Here is a 17,582-nt window from a genome sequence, read left to right on the forward strand (position 1 = left end):
ACAGTTACTAGTCCTGGTGGTAGTTAGTGGCCCTGGTGGTACAGTTACTAGCCCTGGTGGTACAGTTACTAGCCCTGGTGGTACAGTTAGTGGCCCTGGTGGTACAGTTACTAGTCCTGGTGGTACAGTTACTAGCCCTGGTGGTACAGTTAGTGGCCCTGGTGGTACAGTTACTAGCCCTGGTGGTACAGTTACTGGTTCTGGTGGTCCAGTTAGTGGCCCTGGTGGTCCAGTTAGTGGCCCTGGTGGTCCAGTTAGTGGCCCTGGTGGTCCAGTTAGTGGCCCTGGTGGTCCAGTTAGTGGCCCTGGTGGTCCAGTTAGTGGCCCTGGTGGTATAATTTCTGGCTCTGGTGGTCCAGTTGGTGGCCCTGGTGGTCCAGTTGGTGGCCCTGGGTCCATGCAGCTTGTCCTCCTCTCTGCAGAGGATGCTGTGATCGGTGCAGCAGTCTGGTGGTCCAGTTAGTGGCCCTGGTGGTCCAGTTAGTGGCCCTGGTGGTCCAGTTAGTGGCCCTGGTGGTCCAGTTAGTGGCCCTGGTGGTCCAGTTAGTGGCCCTGGTGGTCCAGTTAGTGGCCCTGGTGGTACAGTTACTGGCTCTGGTGGTCCAGTTAGTGGCCCTGGTGGTCCAGTTAGTGGCCCTGGTGGTCCAGTTAGTGGCCCTGGTGGTCCAGTTAGTGGCCCTGGTGGTCCAGTTAGTGGCCCTGGTGGTCCAGTTAGTGGCCCTGGTGGTATAATTTCTGGCTTTGGTGGCCCTGGTGGTCCAGTTGGTGGCCCTGGTGGTCCAGTTGGTGGCCCTGGTGGTCCAGTTGGTGGCCCTGGGTCCATGCAGCTTGTCCTCCTCTCTGCAGAGGATGCTGTGATCGGTGCAGCAGTCTGGTGGTCCAGTTAGTGGCCCTGGTGGTCCAGTTAGTGGCCCTGGTGGTCCAGTTAGTGGCCCTGGTGGTCCAGTTAGTGGCCCTGGTGGTCCAGTTAGTGGCCCTGGTGGTCCAGTTAGTGGCCCTGGTGGTCCAGTTAGTGGCCCTGGTGGTCCAGTTAGTGGCTCTGGTGGTACAGTTACTGGCTCTGGTGGTACAGTTAGTGGCCCTGGTGGTACAGTTAGTGGCTCTGGTGGTCCAGTTAGTGGCCCTGGTGGTCCAGTTAGTGGCCCTGGTGGTATAATTTCTGGCTCTGGTGGTACAGTTAATGGCTCTGGTGGTCCAGTTAGTGGCCCTGGTGGTCCAGTTGGTGGCCCTGGTGGTCCAGTTAGTGGCCCTGGGTCCATGCAGCTCGTCCTCCTCTCTGCAGAGGATGCTGTGATCGGTGCAGCAGTCTGGTGGTCCAGTTAGTGGCCCTGGTGGTCCAGTTAGTGGCCCTGGTGGTCCAGTTAGTGGCCCTGGTGGTCCAGTTAGTGGCCCTGGTGGTCCAGTTAGTGGCCCTGGTGGTCCAGTTAGTGGCCCTGGTGGTCCAGTTAGTGGCCCTGGTGGTCCAGTTAGTGGCCCTGGTGGTCCAGTTACTGGCTCTGGTGGTACAGGTACTGGCTCTGGTGGTCCAGTTAGTGGCCCTGGTGGTCCAGTTAGTGGCCCTGGGTCCATGCAGCTCGCCCTCCTCTCTGCAGAGGATGCTGTGATCGGTGCAGCAGTCTGGTGGTCGCTGACCCCGCCGGCGCATTGTCTGCCAGCTGTCCCGGTGCTGCGCTGCCCCATAGCTGAATGCCAGTCATCTGTGCAGACACCTCGTCTCTGTCCTGGCTCCTTGTCATTGCGGTGATTGGTGGTCTTCCCGTCCTGTGGGCGGGGCTGGCTGCACGGTGCCGGCTCCCATTGGCTGAGGCGTGCAGTAGAGGGGGCGCGCAGTGTGCTGAGGGGGCTCCGCCGCTGCTGCAGCTGTGCAGTGTACTGGGCCGGGCAGCTGACGCGTGGCTGCACACTGTGCTCACCCGATCCCAGCGAGCTCCCCGGGCAGCGGTGGTGCTGAAACCGAGGTACGTGCTGTGCCTGCTGCACCCATATGCCAGCTTCCCGTCCGGTGCCCGCGCTGCCGCAGCCGAGGACCGTGCATGTCGGCTTTTCCTGAGACTCCATTTTTTTTGACTTGCTGCAGCTTGCAGGGTAACGTGAGGTGAGGGAGAGGGGCACGGGGTCTGGCGGGGCAGTGCCGCCTCACATATGCCGCTCTCACTTTCCAGCTCTGCCGTTATCCGGTTACCTTCTGGCTGCAGGAGAATAATCCCATCATGGGGCGGCCCCGGTACCGTGCCGGGCACCGGGCTCCATCCTGCCGCCTGCAATGCGGTGGGTGTGGTGACTAGTAGAGCTGTGCACCTCTGCAGTGCCAGGCAGCTCGTGCACTAGGGTCCCCGGTGTCTGCCAGGACATATGGCTCTCATTATGGACTCAGAGCAATGGGGAGTGTGATCTGGAGCCCGAGTCAAGAGTTCAACTTTCCAGGGGAGAGGACTGTGTGTATATACAGTGTATACAGTGTATATGTGCCCATACATTCAGTGGGGGCCCGGGCCTGGACCACTTTACATTCTATTGTTAGGGGCTGCGTCCTATATGCCGCCAGCAGTTCTGCATCCCTTTTCTTACAGAATATCTTCTTGTCTGTTGTGATGCTCTGCTAGTTTACAGAACTGGGCACTGCTCCCTGGTGTTGCCCTGTGGCATGATTTGACATAATTGGCCTGTGCAGATCCTTGAAGCAAAACCCTCATGCATGTTGATCTTTGCAGCCCCTCCCCAGCTCCTATGGACTCCTGAGATCCTAGCCCACCTTAACTCCTTCACTTCTGCGTGCTTCAATGTGCACCGCTGTTAGGTCTTAAGGGGTTAAAGGTTCTTATTCATTTAAGGTAGGTAAGGTATGACCAGTCCAAGGGCAATGCAGCCATAATAGCGCAGTGACTGCAATTTTTATTTTGAGCTTTGCAAATAATACATACACCGCATGCAATATATATATATTATAATTTGTATGAGTGAGTGTGTACATGACATCCGCAATGATGGCAAACAATATACAGGAAAGTATAAGAGGTATCAACCACTGAGGACTCTAAAATCTAAATAATTTTTCTTGGCAAATAATATAGTATTTTGTGTGTGTAATTAATACTTTTTTTTATATATATTTTGTTTTCCTGCGTATTAAATGGCTTTTTGTGTCACTTATCCCAAACTTTTGCCCCTCTGAGCCGTGAATTGTTATTCTAGCTGCAGTTTTGGATTGTCTAGCTGCCGCACCCTATGTACAGTATCCCAATATTGTGTCCATTATTGTGTCTGATTTTCTCATCTGCTAATTCTATAACGGGAACAGTGCTGGCGTTTGTGAAATGTCCGCAGGCAGGGTGCACTGCTGCTGTACCGCTAGGAGTGCGGGCGATGCTTGACCATGTAGTGTGACATCATTATGGCACTGGGAGCTCAGGGTGGGGCAGCCAGGGACTGTCTGGATCTTCTGTATGATTTCACATCACTAATTGAGTGAATATGAGCGGTCCCATAATGGGAAGTGCTTTATACAGCAGATGATATCTTTTCTGCATGAGTGAATAAAATGCTGAAATTGCAGTCAGTGTGTCTCCAAAGTCATATGCTATTCTGACCTATCTAGAAATGTTTTTTTTTTTTAACCCCTTCCCGACCTGTGACACAGCGTATGCGTCATGAAAGTCGGTGCCAATCCGACCTGTGACGCATATGCTGTGTCACAGAAAGATCGCGTCCCTGCAGATCGGGTGAAAGGGTTAACTCCCATTTCACCCGATCTGCAGGGACAGGGGGAGTGGTAGTTTAGCCCAGGGGGGGTGGCTTCACCCCCTCGTGGCTACGATCGCTCTGATTGGCTGTTGAAAGTGAAACTGCCAATCAGAGCGATTTGTAATATTTCACCTAAAAAAATGGTGAAATATTACAATCCAGCCATGGCCGATGCTGCAATATCATCGGCCATGGCTGGAAATACTAATGTGCCCCCACCCCACCCCACCGATCGCCCCCCCAGCCCCCCGATCTGTGGCCCGCTCCCCTCCGTCCTGTGCTCCGCTCCCCCGTCCTCCTGTCCGCTCCCCCCGTGCTCCAATCACACCCCCCCGTGCTCCAATCAAACCCCCCCGCACTCCGATCCCCCCCCGTGCTCCGATCCACCCCCCCTGCACATCGATCCACCCCCCCTGCACACCGATCCACCCGCCCGCACACCGATCACTCTCCCCCATGCTCCGATCCCTCCCCCCCCGTGCTCCGACGCCCCCCCGTGCCCTGATCTCCCCCCCTGTGCCCTGATCTCCCCCCCTTATACTTACCGATCCTGGCGGGGTCCGTCCGTCTTCTTCCCCGAGCGCCGCCATGTTCCAAAATGGCGGGCGCATGCGCAGTGCGCCCGCCGAGTCTGCCGGCCGGCAGATTCGTTCCAATGTGAATTTTGATCACTGTGATATAATCTATCACAGTGGTCAAAATAAAAAAACAGTAAATGACCCCCCCCATTTGTCCCCCATAGATAGGGACAATAATAAAATAAAGAATTTTTTTTTTTTCCACTAAGGTTGGAGTTAGAACTAGGGTTAGGATTAGGGGTAGGGTTTGGGGTAGGGGTAGGGTTAGGGGTAGGGTTAGGGGTAGGGGTAGGGGTAGGGTTAGGGGTAGGGGTAGGGTTAGGGGTAGGGGTAGGGTTAGGGGTAGGGTTAGGGGTAGGGTTAGGGGTAGGGTTAGGGTTTCGGTATGTGCACACGTATTCTGGTCCTCTGCGGATTTTTCCGCAGCGGATTTGATAAATCCGCAGTGCTAAACCGCTGCGGATTTATGGCAGATTTACCGCGGTTTTTCTGCGCATTTCACTGCGGTTTTACAACTGCGATTTTCTATTGGAGCAGTTGTAAAACCGCTGTGGAATCCGCAGAAAGAAGTGACATGCTGCGGAATGTAAACCGCTGCGTTTCCGTGCAGTTTTTCCGCAGCATGTGTACAGCGATTTTTGTTTCCCATAAGTTTACATTGAAATGTAAACTCATGGGAAACTGCTGCGGATCCGCAGCGTTTTCCGAAGCGTGTGCACATACCTTTAGAATTAGGCTATGTGCACACGGTGCGGATTTGGCTGCGGATCCGCAGCGGATTGGCCGCTGCGGATCCGCAGCAGTGTTCCATCAGGTTTACAGTACCATGTAAACCTATGGAAAACCAAATCCGCTGTGCCCATGGTGCGGAAAATACCGCATGGAAACGCTGCGTTGTATTTTCCGCAGCATGTCAATTCTTTGTGCGGATTCCGCAGCGTTTTACACCTATTCCTCAATAGGAATCCGCAGGTGAAATCCGCAGTAAATCCGCAGGTAAAACGCAGTGCCTTTTACCTGCGGATTTTTCAAAAATGGTGCGGAAAAATCTCACACGAATCCGCAACGTGGGTACATAGCCTTAGGGTTAGGGTTGGGTTGGAATTAGGGTTGTGGTTAGGGTTAGGGGTGTGTTGGGGTTAGGGTTGTGGTTAGGGGTGTGTTGCGGTTAGGGTTGTGGTTAGGGTTACGGCTACAGTTGGGATAAGGGTTAGGGGTGTGTTGGCGTTAGAATTGAGGGGTTTCCACTGTTTAGGCACATCAGGGGGTCTCCAAACGCAACATGGCGCCACCATTGATTCCAGCCAATCTTTTATTCAAAAAGTCAAATGGTGCTCCTTCCCTTCCGAGCCCCGACGTGTGCCCAAACAGTGGTTTACCCCCACATATGGGGTATCAGTGTACTCAGGACAAACTGGGCAACAATTACTGGGGTCCAATTTCTCCTGTTACCCTTGAGAAAATAAAAAATTGCTTGCTAAAACATCATTTTTGAGGAAAGAAAAATGATTTTTTATTTTCACGGCTCTGCGTTGTAAACGTCTGTGAAGCACTTGGGGGTTCAAAGTGCTCACCACATATCTAGATAAGTTCCTTGGGGGGTCTAGTTTCCAAAATGGGGTCACTTGTGGGGGGTTTCTACTGTTTAGGCACACCAGGGGCTCTGCAAACGCAACGTGACGCCCGCAGACCATTCCATCAAAGTCTGCATTTCAAAACGTCACTACTTGACTTCCGAGCCCCGACATGTGCCCAAACAGTGGTTTACCCCCACATATGGGGTATCAGCGTACTCAGGACAAACTGGGCAACAATTACTGGGGTCCAATTTCTCCTGTTACCCTTGAGAAAATAAAAAATTGCTTGCTAAAACATCATTTTTGAGGAAAGAAAAATGATTTTTTATTTTCACGGCTCTGCGTTGTAAACGTCTGTGAAGCACTTGGGGGTTCAAAGTGCTCACCACATATCTAGATAAGTTCCTTGGGGGGTCTAGTTTCCAAAATGGGGTCACTTGTGGGGGGTTTCTACTGTTTAGGCACACCAGGGGCTCTGCAAACGCAACGTGATGCCCACAGACCATTCCATCAAAGTCTGCATTTCAAAACGTCACTACTTGACTTCCGAGCCCCGACATGTGCCCAAACAGTGGTTTACCCCCACATATGGGGTATCAGCGTACTCAGGACAAACTGGGCAACAATTACTGGGGTCCAATTTCTCCTGTTACCCTTGAGAAAATAAAAAATTGCTTGCTAAAACATCATTTTTGAGGAAAGAAAAATGATTTTTTATTTTCACGGCTCTGCGTTGTAAACGTCTGTGAAGCACTTGGGGGTTCAAAGTGCTCACCACATATCTAGATAAGTTCCTTGGGGGGTCTAGTTTCCAAAATGGGGTCACTTGTGGGGGGTTTCTACTGTTTAGGCACACCAGGGGCTCTGCAAACGCAACGTGACGCCCGCAGACCATTCCATCAAAGTCTGCATTTCAAAAGTCACTACTTCCCTTCTGAGCCCCGACGTGTGCCCAAACAGTGGTTTACCCTCACATATGGGGTATCAGCGTACTCAGGAGAAACTGGACAACAACTTTTGGGGTCCAATTTCTCCTGTAACCCTTGGGAAAATAAAAAATTCTGGGCTAAAAAATTATTTTTGAGGAAAGAAAACGTATTTATTATTTTCACTGCTCTGTGTTATAAACTTCTGTGAAGCACTTGGGGGTTCAAAGTGCTCACCTCACATCTAGATAAGTTCCTTTCGGGGTCTAGTTTCTAAAATGGGGTCACTTGTGGGGGGTTTCTACTGTTTAGCCACATCAGGGGCTCTGCAAACGCAACGTAACGCCCGCAGAGCATTCCATCAAAGTCTGCATTTCAAAATGTCACTACTTGACTTCCGAGCCCCGACATGTGCCCAAACTGTGGTTTACCCCCACATATGGGGTATCAGCGTACTCAGGAGAAACTGTACAACAACTTTTGGGGTCAAATTTCTCCTGTTACCCTTGGGAAAATAATAAATTGCAGGCTAAAAAATCATTTTAGAGAAAATAAAATTTTTATTTTATTTTCATGGCTCTGCGTTATAAACTTCTGTGAAGCACTTGGAAGTTCAAAGTCCTCACCACACATCTAGATTAGTTCCTTTGGGGGTCTAGTTTCCAAAATGGGGTCATATGTGGGGGATCTCCAATGTTTAGGCACACAGGGGCTCTCCAAACGTGACATGGTGTCCGCTAATGATTGGAGCTAATTTTCCATTTAAAAAGCCAATTGGCGTGCCTTCCCTTCCGAGCCCTGCCGTGCGCCCAAACAGTGGTTTACCCCCACATATGGGGTATCAGCGTACTCAAGACAAACTGGACAACAACATTTGCGGTCCAATTTCTCCTATTACCCTTGGCAAAATAGGAAATTCCAGGCTAAAATTCATTTTTGAGGAAAGAAAAATTATTTTTTATTTTCATGGCTCTGCATTATAAACTTCTGTGAAGCACCTGGGGGTTTAAAGTGCTCAATATGCATCTAGATAAGTTCCTTGGGGGGTCTAGTTTCCAAAATGGGGTCACTTGTGGGGGAGCTCCAATGCATAGGCACACAGGGGCTCTCCAAACGCGACATGGTGTCCGCTAACAATTGGAGCTAATTTTCCATTCAAAAAGTCAAATGGCGCGCCTTCCCTTCCGAGCCCTGCCGTGTGCCCAAACAGTGGTTTACCCCCACATATGAGGTATCGGCGTACTCGGGAGAAATTGCCCAACAAATTTTAGGATTCATTTTATCCTATTGCCCATGTGAAAATGAAAAACTGAGGCGAAAAGAATTTTTTTGTGAAAAAAAAAGTACTTTTTCATTTTTACAGATCAATTTGTGAAGCACCTGAGGGTTTAAAGTGCTCAATATGCATCTAGATAAGTTCCTTGGGGGGTCTAGTTTCCAAAATGGGGTCATTTGTGGGGGAGCTCCAATGTTTAGGCACACGGGGGCTCTCCAAACACGACATGGTGTCCGCTAACGATGGAGATAATTTTTCATTCAAAAAGTCAAATGGCGCTCCTTCCCTTCCAAGCCCTGCCGTGCGCCCAAACAGTGGTTTACCCCCACATATGAGGTATCAGCGTACTCAGGACAAATTGGACAACAACTTTCGTGGTTCAGTTTCTCCTTGTACCATTGGGAAAATAAAAAAAATGTTGCTAAAAGATAATTTTTGTGACTAAAAAGTTAAATGTTCATTTTTTCCTTCCATGTTGCTTCTGCTGCTGTGAAGCACCTGAAGGGTTAAAAAACTTCTTGAATGTGGTTTTGAGCACCTTGAGGGGTGCATTTTTTAGAATGGTGTCACTTTTGGGTATTTTCAGCCATATAGACCCCTCAAACTGACTTCAAATGTGAGGTGGTCCCTAAAAAAAATGGTTTTGTAAATTTCGTTGTAAAAATGAGAAATTGCTGGTCAAATTTTAACTCTTATAACTTCCTAGCAAAAAAAAATTTTGTTTCCAAAATTGTGCTGGTGTAAAGTAGACATGTGGGAAATGTTATTTATTAACTATTTTGTGTCACATAACTCTCTGGTTTAACAGAATAAAAATTCAAAATGTGAAAATTGCGAAATTTTCAAAATTTTCGCCAAATTTCCGTTTTTATCACAAATAAACGCAGAATTTATTGACCTAAATTTACCACTAACATGAAGCCCAATATGTCACGAAAAAACAATCTCAGAACCGCTAGGATCCGTTGAAGCGTTCCTGAGTTATTACCTCATAAAGGGACACTGGTCAGAATTGCAAAAAACGGCCAGGTCATTAAGGTCAAAATAGGCTGGGTCATGAAGGGGTTAATCAGCATTGTATACATTAAATGTTACCTCGCTACCTTGTATACTTTTGCATTTCTTCAATGTCTGTTTATTTAAATAATTAGAATTGCCAGTAAATAGAAGTCCTTGAGATGTTCTTGAGAAAAGTTACTAAATACATTTTGTACGCCATTACTAGGGTGTGAATAGGGTGATTTGACATTTAGCCATCTGTAAAAGCCGGGAGAAAACCCTTATATCAGCTGGAATGACCGCACTTACACTAAGGAGCAGGAATTAAAAGCAACCCAATCACTGATATCTTTATTTAAGGGAAGATTCTCATTATTAGGGCTCCTACTCACTTGCGAGCAACTCGTATGAGTCTCGCATGTTTAAAACCCGGCTCTGCACCCGGCACTCAGATCGGAGCGTGCGGCCGCATAGGAATACATGCAGCCGCACGCTCCGCTCCTCTGTGCCAGGTGTAGTGCCGGGGTATTGCTGAGCGAGACTCAAGTGAGTAGGAGCCCTTAATGTTATATCACATGTTATGATAATTGATAAATTAATTTGCCCCATGTCATAATAAAACTATCTCCATGGACTGTTTTATTGGTTACAGTAAATGGTATTCTTACTATATAAAAAAAATGATATACTATAAATCAGATACCCTCTGTACACAAGAAAAAGGTGAACCCCAAAAATGTATTTATCCAACAGAAAGATACGTTTCATTCTAAATTAACGTATAACAACTGTGATAAAGCAAAAAAACTGTTGGTAATAGGGTTATTCCCAATATTAAAAGTCATCCCCTATTAGGGTAAAGCTATGTGCACACGTTCAGTTTTTTTCGCGATAAAAACGCATAAAAAAAGCATATATATGCATCCTATCATGTAGAATGCATTCTGCAGTTTTTGTGCACATGATACGTTTTTTCCACGGAAAAAACACATCGTGGTAAAAAAAAAAGCAGCATGTTCATTAATTTTGCGGATTTTTCGCATTTTTCCCGCTAGTTAATGCATTGGGAAAAAAAGCGGAAAAAAAACGCATGCGTATTTCTGGCAGAAATGTCCGGTTTTTGTCAGGAAATTTCTGCAAGAATTCCTGAACTTGTGCACATACCCTAAGTGATAAAGTGATGATTGTTGGGATGGTTCCACCATTTAAACTTCCACAGATCAGGGATGGGAGCTTCATTGTCAATTCATTGTCTATGGTACTGCCAAAGATAGGCAAGCACAGCACACCCAGACCCCACCGGTCAACAAGCTGTCACCCTATTCTTTGAATAACTGTTCACTTTGAATGTATTGAAATACCTTTTTGAAAAGTTATCCCAATTATTGCCACTTATAGCATATTTATACTTGTTAAGACCCACATCTATCTACAGAATAGGGGTCTCCACTTCCCATCCGGCCTGATAACATGGCAACTGCATTCAGTCAAGTAGAGATTGGATTTACAGTGGGGAAAATAAGTATTTGCTTCTCTGCCGATTTTGCAAGTTTTTCCACCTACCAATAATGGAGAAGTCTGTCATTTTTATTGTAGGTACAGTTCAACTGTGAGAGACAGAATCTAAAAAAATCCAGAAAATAACATTGTATGATTCTTACATAATTAATTTGAAGTTTATTGCATGAAATAAGTATTTGATACAATAGAAAAACAGAAATTAATGTTTGGTACAGAAACCTTTGTTTGCAATTACAGAGGTCAGACATTTCCTGTAGTTCTTGACCAAGTTTGCACACACTGCAGCAGGGATTTGGCCCACTCCTCCATACAGATCTTCTCCAGGTCTTTCAGGTTTCAGGACTGTCACTGGGCAACATTGAGTTTTAGCTTTCTCCAAAGATTTTCTATTGGGTTCAGGTCTGGAGACTGGCTAGGTTACTGCAGGACCTTAAAATGCTTCTTATGGAGCCACTCCTCAGTTGCCCTGACTGTGTGTTTCAGGTCATTGTCATGCTGGAAGACACAGCCATGACCCATCTTCAATGCTTACTGAAGAAAGGAGGTTGTTGGATACAATCTTTCTATACATGACCCCATCCTCCCTTTAATACGGTGCAGTCATCATGTCCCCTTTGCAGAAAAGCACCCGCAAATTATGATGTTTCCCTCACCATGCTTCACGGTTGAGACACTGTTCTAAGGGTTGTAGTCATCCTTCTTCTTCCTCCAAACACGGCAAGTGGAATTAATACCAAAAAGTTCTATTTTGGTCTCATCTGACCACATGACCTTTTCCCATGCCTCCTGTGGATCATCCAGATGGTCATTGGCCATCTTCAAATGGACCTGGACATGTGCTGGTGTGAGCAGGGGGACCATGCGTGCCGTGTAGGATTTTATTTCATGATGGCATAGTGTGTTACTTAGGGCTCATACTCACATGCAAGAAATTCGGAAGAGTCTCGCACGTCAATACCCGGCACTCAGGAGCGGAGCATGTGACTGCATGTATTGCTACGCGGCCGCGTGCTCCGATCCGAGTGCTAGGTGCAGTGCCGGGTATTAACGTGCGAGAATCATCGGAGTTTCTTGCATGTGAGAATGAACCCTAATGGTACTATTTGAGACTGTGGTCCCAGCTTCCTTCAAGTCATTGACCAGGTCCTCCCGTGTAGTTCTGGGCTGATTCCTGAACTTTCTCAGAATCATCCTTGCCACGAGGCGAGACTTTGCATGGAGCTCCAGACCAAGGAAGACTGACGGTTATCTTGTATTTCTTCCATTTTCTAATAATTGTGCCAACAGTTGTTGCCTTCTCACCAAGCTGCTTGCCTATTGTCCTGTAGCCCATCCCAGGCCTTGTGCAGGTCTACAACTTTGTCCCTGGTGTCCTTAGGCTACTTTCACACTAGCGTTGTTTGCTGTACATCGCAATGCGTCGTTTTGGAGAAAAAACGCATCCTGCAAATGTGCTTGCAGGATGCGGTTTTTCTCCATAGACTTGTATTAGCGACGCATTGCGACACGTCGCATCCGTCGTGTGATGGATGCGTCGTGTTTTGGCGCACCGTCTGCACAAAAAAATGTTACATGTAACTTTTTTTGTGCGTCGAGTCCGCCATTTCCTGATGGCGCATGCGCGGCCGGAACTCCGCCCCTTCCTCTCTGGACCTTACAATGGGGCAGCGGATGCATTGTAAAACTGCATCTGCTGCCCCCGTTGTTCATTATTTTCGCAGTTTGCTAGTGTGAAAGTAGCCTTAGATAGCTATTTGGTCTTGGCCATGGTGGAGAGGTTGGAGTGTGATTGATTGTGTGTGGACAGGTGTCTTTTATACAGGTAACAAGATCAGACAGGTGCAATTAATACAGGTAATGAGTGCAGAGTAGGAGGGCTTCTTAAATTAAAAAAAAAAATAACAGGCCTGTGAGAACCAGAGCTTTTGATGGTTAGTAGGTGATCAAATACTTATTTCATGCAATAAAATACAATTTAATTATTTAAAAATCATACAATGTGAGTTTCTGGTTCTATTTTTAGATTCTTTCTCTCACAGGTGAAGTGTACCTACGATAAAAATGACAGACCTCTCCATTCTCTGTAGGTGGGAAAACTTGCAAAATCGTCAGTGTATCAAATATTTTCTCAACTGTATTTCTATGGGAGATACATAAGTAACTGAGCAATTGGGATCCGCTCTTTATGCCATATTATGTGGTGTAAGCACACCTCCTATAGACAAGAGAAATAGTAACACCCAATTGTCAACTCATCTAAGCAAAGATGCTCCAGAATTGTTTATTCATTGTACAGGTCAATTGTTGGACCACATTATTACATTATTATTATTATTATTATTATTATATTCTAGAATACCCGATGCGTTAGAATCGGGCCACCATCTAGTTATTCTATATTTTTATAGCGCCATTTATTCCATGGCGATTTACATGTGAATCTAGAATTTGGGCTCCACATTATAAAAAGGATATTCGAAAGTTAGTCAGTTCAAAGGAAGGCAACTAGATTATGACAAGAGATGGAGGCCTCACGTATGATGAGAGGTTGGAAAAGTTGGGCTTTGACCACAAGTGTAAATGATGTAAGAAAGACGATGTTACAACTTGGATACAAAGTATGTGGAAACATTGATTCCTTTCTGTTGGCTGGAGCTCAGATATTCCCCTTGCAGTCATTTGTAACCCGCTGATGTACCTCTTTTCCGTATACTCCATGAACATTCCTATATACTGTTTGCTTAGCATTCAGCTCCAGACTTCACGGTGTGACCCTTTAGACCGTGTAACAATGCCTCTATGTGGTAAGTTTTACAAGTCAGTCAGTAGTATAGGAAATATCATGTACTGTATCCATTCAGTTCCTAAAGGCAGGATTTAGCGTGTCACTTAGTGTTAGTAAGTATGTGTTCCATTACAAGTGACACCCGTGCTCCGTGCACACAATGGACTACATTTCTCTCTCCTTTTCTCAGAAGCAATGATGGACTTAGTATTCCACTCCAATGTAAGTTTCGTTGTCCTTTGTGCGGAATTTGCTGGAAAAAAAAAACACAATTCATTGCAAATGATCTCTGCTACGGATCCGTTACAGTACTTGGTTTAACAACTTTAGTGAGACAAAGAGTTGCTCCGAGGCGTTCTCTGGGCCATTAAGGAGAAAAGTTGAGCTTTCCAACAACAAATAATAGACTTGGAACGCAACTGCACCATTAAAATCGTGACATGAAATCTGATGGCTTGTGGCTTTTTCAATTTGGCTGTCACCAGCATGTAGTAAAGGCAGCTAGCTACTATATTGTGTCTTCTCTAGAGGGAAGAAACGGCAGACGTGTAGTTTGTCACGGTATCTGTCAGAAGCTGTACGAATGATATGCCTTCTACATACAAGCTTAATGTCATGATGATGATTTGTGCTTTTTTTTTTAATTTGCGTGCAATGATGACTACAGTAGTGTCACTGTTAGGCTGTGTGCACACGTTGCTGATTTTTCGCGTTTTATCGCATTTTTTCGCTATAAAAACGCTATAAAACTGCAAAAAAACAGCATACATTATGCCTCCCATCATTTAGAATGAATTCCGCAATTTTTGTGCATATGATGCGTATTTTTCTGCGAAAAAAACACATCACAGTAAAAAAAACGTAGCATGTTCATTAATTTTGCGGATTTTTTTTGCGGATTTCCCACTATATAATGCATTGGGAAATGTCCGGGAAAATCCGCCAAAAAAAGCACCAAAAACGCGCAAAAAACGCATGCAGATTTCTTGCAGAAAATTTCAGGTTTTTCTCAGGAAATTTCTGCAAGAAATCCTGAACGTGTGCACATAGCCTTACAATACTAAGGAATTGCCTACTATAGTGCAGTTATCATAATCCAGGAATATGGATCCCATTTTGGCCCCTTTTTCCATGTCACAATTGTCTCTGTTTCACTATTAGTTTCTTTCAAAAGTCTTTAAATCCTGCGTTATTGAAAATAATGTATATCCCACAGAATGTGAGTCCACAAGGACAGGGACCTCTCCCCTCTGTACCAGTCTGTCGCCGTAAACCTGTTTACTGTAGGCGATATCTATACCTCTGTATGTAACCCCTTTCTCATGTACAGCACCATGGAATTAATGGTGCTATATAAGTAAATAATAATAATAATATGTTTTGGTGCACTGTGCTGAGGAGTGGTTGCTACCTTTTCCTGCCTCGGGCTTGACGACACTCGCTGTGAGCCTGACTGACACATTGAGATTTTCACAAGACAGAGATGGATCCGGATGTGTCATCTGCTGTCCGGGGTCTACATTACTAAGGGTACCGTCACACTATACGATTTACCAACGATCACGACCAGCGATGCGACCTGGTCGTGATCGTTGGTAAGTCGTAGTGTGGTCGCTGGAGAGCTGTCACACAGACAGCTCTCCAGCGACCAGCGATGTCGTCCCCGGGTAACCAGGGTAAACATCGGGTTACTAAGCGCAGGACCGCGCTTAGTAACCCGATGTTTACCCTGGTTACCAGCGTAAAAAAAACAAAACAGTACATACTTACATTCCGGTGTCTGTCCCTTGCCGTCACCGCTGTGCTGTACTTTCACTTTACGGCCGTCAGTCAGTGAGTGCGGGAAGCAGACGGCAAGGGACCTGACGGACACCGGAATGTAAGTATGTACTGTTTTTTTTTTTTTACATTTACACTGGTAACCAGGGTAAACATCGGGTTACTAAGCGCGGTCCTGCGCTTAGTAACCCGATGTTTACCCTGGTTACAAGCGAACGCATCGCTATATCGGTGTCACACACACCGATCTAGCGATGACAGCGGGAGATCCAGCGACGAAAGAATGTTCCAAACGATCTGCTACGACGTACGATTCTCAGCAGGATCCCTGATCGCTGCTGCGTGTCAGACACAGCGATATCGTAACGATATCGCTGGAACGTCACAAATCGTACCGTCGTAGCGACAAAAGTGCCACTGTGTGACGGTACCCTAAGTGTTAGGCTGCTGCTATAGAGACAGGGAAGCCATACAATTTCCCTTAAGGTGTTTCAGTGAATCATTAGAATGATAATCTGGTTTTCATTGTGTTTTTGCCTTTAACCTACCAATTTGATTTGTAAGCCTCAGCTGTATGTGTAGGTTGCATTCCTGAAATAGGGGAATTGATAAAAAAAATTATGTTGATTGTTCTCACTAGAATTAGTATAGTTAGCAAACACTAATGTATCATAAAACACAGCTTTAAAGAAAATGCAAAATTATTGGAATTATTACATAAAATTTTTCATAACCATGCAAATAGACATATATTGGCTTCTATTGAGTGAGTGATTACAGCTTCATAAAGAATGAGATTTAGTGTGTGAAGTCTTGTACAGAATATAAATAGCACAAAAAAGTGCTACAAAAAATAAATGTTATTTTAGCTTTAAGGCATTTAGCAATTTAGCCTATAGACAGTTGCTCCATTGGGGCTTACGACTGAAGTCCATTAAAATGGGATTCCGTCTCATACGTTGACTGGACCATTGACTGTAATGATGTAGCCGGAGTCACTGTGTTCTCTGCCGGACATCATTTTTTAAATTTTTTTACCTTAAATGTTTATTTGAGGCAGGCTTCAAGACGTGGTAAACTGCATCTTGGAGCTTGCCTCAAATAGGCTCGTACAGCTGAAAAATATATATTCAACAGAGCCCAATGCTCTGCATCATTATAGTCAATGACACCGTCAGAAAATACTAGCAAATTTCGTTATTGGTTTTCCAGGACTTCAGATGTTATCCCTAAGGCTATGTGCCCACGTTGCAGAATGTCTGCAGAATTTTCCTGAGCAAAACTGGACTCCCTGCGCAGGAAATCCGCTCACTTTTTTTTGCTTTTTTTTTTTTTGTCCAGAGTTTCCCAATGCAATAATATAGCGGCAAAACCAATGAACATGCTGCGGAAAAAAATGCAGCATGGGCACAAATATTGCGGAATGCATTAAAATGATGGGATGCTTAATGTAAGCGTTTTTGCAACGGAAAACCGTGGCAAAAACGCAAAAAAAAACGCTAAAAAAACCTGAACATGGGCACATAGCCGAACAGATCTGCTTACCAAAGGCTAAAACACTACGTGTAAAACAAAAAAGGAATACAAAGCCTGATGCTTGAAGAACGGGCCTGTCCCCGAAACGTATCTGTTTCTATAAGACTTTTTATGCTACCTTCACCACCCACCAATGCTACAGATACGGAGTGGATGAGGATCTTCTGTCAGACTCACTAATTATCTGATCTGGGTGAATATTGTTTTTTTTTCTGCACTTTATACAAACAATGATATTGAATGAAAACTTCCACTGCTTTGTGTTCTTTTTTTTTTTTTTTTTTGTTTCTGATTTTGTAATGGAGGCATTGGAGATATCCTTGTATAGACATAGCAGATCCTCCATTGTAGTGAGGGTCTGAATACTCCTTGGACATTTATTTATGTGAAATGTTATTTGAACATACCGTAGTCTTAACACATTTATGATTTTCTGACCAAGGTTCTTTTTAGTTTACTAAGTGCATCAAGACTTGTCCTATCGTTATAATACACAAAAACACTATTTGTATCACACACCATATTTACATAGATTGAAAAAAGACCTTCAGTAGGTCCATCAACTTTAAGGCTATGTGCACACTTTGCAGATTCCACTGCGGATTTTTCCGCAGCGGAATTGCAAAATCCGCAGTGAAAACCCATCGCGGTTTTTACTGCGGATTTATCGCGGTTTTTACTGCGTTTTCTTCTGCGGATTTTCAACTGCAGTTTTCTATTGGAGCAGCTGAAAATCCGCAGAAAAGAAGTGACATGCTGCGGAATGTAATCCGCAGCGTTTCCGCGCGGATTTTTCTGCAGCATGTGCACAGCGTTTTTTGTTTCCCATAGGTTTACATTGAAATGTAAACTCATGGGAAACTG

The 17,582-nt window shown here is 45.5% G+C and overlaps 1 protein-coding gene across 45 annotated transcripts in view; it reads left to right on the forward strand.

Moving 5' to 3' along the window:
• EPB41L3 (erythrocyte membrane protein band 4.1 like 3) overlaps positions 1-17,582 on the forward strand; it is a 474,479-nt gene that overhangs the window by 145,818 nt on the left and 311,079 nt on the right. For 26 of the 45 annotated variants that reach the window (XM_069731086.1, XM_069731096.1, XM_069731097.1 and 23 more), the window contains exon 1: positions 1,811-1,958. The exons of 15 other annotated variants lie outside the window; for them this stretch is intronic. The gene's annotated coding sequence lies outside the window, so the exon portion shown is untranslated. Of the gene's footprint in view, positions 1-1,799; positions 1,959-17,582 lie in introns of those variants that run through there. 4 more of the 45 variants (XM_069731090.1, XM_069731113.1, XM_069731126.1 and 1 more) reach the window with 2 other exon arrangements.

Source organism: Ranitomeya imitator, chromosome 6 (genome assembly GCF_032444005.1).
Source record: "Ranitomeya imitator isolate aRanImi1 chromosome 6, aRanImi1.pri, whole genome shotgun sequence".
NCBI lineage: Eukaryota > Metazoa > Chordata > Amphibia > Anura > Dendrobatidae > Ranitomeya > Ranitomeya imitator.